The sequence below is a fragment of the Mustela putorius genome, unplaced genomic scaffold (assembly GCF_011764305.1).
Source record: "Mustela putorius furo isolate JIRA1106 unplaced genomic scaffold, ASM1176430v1.1 tig00000127_pilon_pilon_pilon, whole genome shotgun sequence".
Classification (NCBI taxonomy): domain Eukaryota; kingdom Metazoa; phylum Chordata; class Mammalia; order Carnivora; family Mustelidae; genus Mustela; species Mustela putorius.
In genome coordinates, this window is record NW_025421288.1 from 5,431,459 (window position 1) to 5,434,633 (window position 3,175).

Below are 3,175 nucleotides of genomic sequence, written 5' to 3' on the forward strand. Positions count from 1 at the left end.
TGGGTATTATAGAGGGCACGGATTGCATGGAGCACTGGGTGTGGTGAAAAAATAATGATACTGTTATGCTGAAAATAAATAAATTTAAAAAAAATTTTAAAAAAAACTTAGTACTAGAGGCGCCTGGGTGGCTCAGTTGGTTAAGTAGCTGCCTTTGGCTCAGGTAATAATCCCAGTGTCCTGGATAGAGCCCCATATTGGGATCCCTGCTCATTGAAGAGCCTGCTTCTCCCTCTGCCTGCTGCTCTGCCTACTTGTACTCTCTATCTTTGTGTTAAATAAATAAAACTTTTCCCCCCATTTTTAAAATTTCTTTTCAGCATCACAGTATTCATTGTTATTGCACCATACCCAGTGCTCCATGTACTACATGCCCTCCCCAATACCCACCACCTGGTTCCCCCAACCTCCCACCCCCTGCCCCTTCAAAACCCTCAGGTTGTTTTTCAGAGTCCATAGTCTTTCATGGTTCACCTCCCCTTCCAATTTCCCTCAACTCCCTTCTCTCCATCTCCCCATGTTCTCCATGTTATTTGTTATGCTCCATAAATAAGTGAAACCATATGATAATTGGCTCTCTCTGCTTGACTTATTTCACTCAGCATAATCTCTTCTAGTCACGTCCATGTTTAAATAAAACCTTTAAAAAAAAGTTGGTACCAATTTACACAAGTATCAAGATTTTATGACAATATCCCAGGCCATTCTATTGTCAACACTACCTGTAATTATTTAACTTTAGTCCTTGGTAATCTTAGATGAAAAAGATTCATTGTTTTTAATTTTGCATTTACTTTACTGATTTGCTAATATACTTTTTTTGCCTATTTGTCTAATTGGTTGTTCATTATTGATTTGTAGGAGCTCTTTACATATCCAGGATGATAACTTTCATCCACGTACATGTTGCTAATTCTTTTCCAAGTTAATTATCATCAACATTGTTTATGCTGTATTTTGTTATACAGATTGCTTTTATTTTTAGGTAGCCAATTTCCTGTGAAATATATGGTTCCTGGCTTTGTTCTTACTGAAAAAGATTTCTTTGCACAACCAAAAAATACTTTTTTTCTATATTTTCTTGTTCTCTTATAGTTTTACATGTACATTTAAATTTTCTAGACTGTTTTAGTGTATAATGCAAGGCATAAATCTGGGATGACTTTGGTTTTGTCATTCCAAACTGATTGCCACTGTCTCAGCACAATTCATTGAATGATTTCTTCACTGAATAAAGTCACCTTTATGATGAAGTTTTTAAAAATAGATTCTCTGTTCTGCCCAATTTTTAATCTGTCACTCCATGTGCCATCTGTCTAGTCCTGCATATTTTCTAATGATTTACAATCAAATTTTATTAATAAATTATAGAATATTTTGATAACTGTTAAGAAAAATGTTTCCTCATTTTTTATCACTGAGAATGTTTTGATGGTTCTTATGTTTAGGTCTTCAGGATATCTTTATGATGAACTCATCATACAAATAAAATAGTATTTTTATTGCATTTTATTATTATATTAATTTGGGGAGAAATAAGCGTTTTTTTTGTTTTGTTTTGTTTTGCTAAGCTGTTGATTTAGGTTACAGAAGAGATAACACTAAAAGTTCTTATAAATATTGTAATACTATGACATCCAATTTTGACCAAAGTACCTGATTCTAGTGACATTTGTGAGATTCCAGGCTCTGTCCCTACATTGCTACAACTTCTCTGTGTCTTCAGTTTCCTCATCTGTAAAATGAGATCATTGTGGCAATTCTCCCTGTATCACAGGGGCTCTACTATACTTGAGGGGAGCAGTAATTGTGGTATAAAAACACAAAGAAAAGTGACCCGCTATTCTATGATATTACTAATCTGATTTTAAACACCCAAAGAAGAGGATTATTTAACTACCTGGAAGGAAAACTGTACTGACTCGATATTATCTATCAGTGTCCCTGATGAGTCCACAAGATCCAGACTATGTTTCCACAGTAAAATCTGAATCACAGGTTTATATGCTTAGAACATCCTTCAGCAGAAATAGAAAGAGTCCATCAGTTAAGTTCATAATGAATTTATATTTCAAGAAATTTAGAAAAGGTTTCTTTGGAAACACTAGTTCCTGTGGTATTTCACAGTATATTTTGTCATGGGTGTTTTGAAGGTACATGTGACCCTGGCCATCCTGAAATCTTAAGGTTATTTTTGAAATTATAGGAAATGCTTTCAGTGAAGTTGATTTGTTTTTATCCTTTTATATCATTGACATATTTTAAATAAAAACTTTTTTAATGATAAGGCAGAAACAGTAAAATGTACATTACAGTATACTTTTTCTTTTATGTATTTAAATGTACTTTTCTTTTTTAGATAAAGATGATGATTAAAACAGCCAGTAGTTGAGAAAGGTTATATAATTGGAAGACAGAGAGAATATCTCATATTGATTCCTAAAGTTATTTTTCCTTTTGTTGTTGGTCTTCACAATTTTCCATTGTTTATTTAAAACCAAGCATACAACAATCAAGATCACTGGCCATGATCAGAAAAAAAAAGGCCCAAATAGCAGAATAAATTCTGCTCCCTTACTTTCCTTCAGGCATATGAAATGGCGAAGCAGCCCTTGCAATCTTAACACCTATGATGTCAAATGCATAACATCAAGAACAATAAACATACTGAACCTTGAAGGGGCAATCTTACCATTCCTCTGAAATATTTCATTATGGAAATTAAGTGCAGAAACACTTTAAGAATCCCATGCAAAAAAAAAAAAAAAAACTTATGGAAAAATAGAAGTTTGAAAATAAAGGCCAGTGAGCAGTTGCTCTACATGTAAACACCGTTTGTAACCTTTTGGAGAACAAATAAATAGCAGTAATAAATTACTCATGTGTTTGCAACCCAAGGGAACAGTACATGGTACCAAGAAACAGTCATCCTTCTGTTCTTGCTTTCTACCTTTCTCCCTTAACACAATGTTGTATTTCACAAATAAAATTTTATATCCTATGAACTAAGTGTTTTACATTTATTTCTCTTTAATAATAAAGCTCAAATTAAATCACTATTTATGAGCTACCAAGAATGTTTCTTGGTGGCTCAGAAAATAATTTGACATTCACTGACTATCTAACATCTGTGAGGCACCAAGTAAGACTATCATTTGAAAGCAGTAGAGGAAAG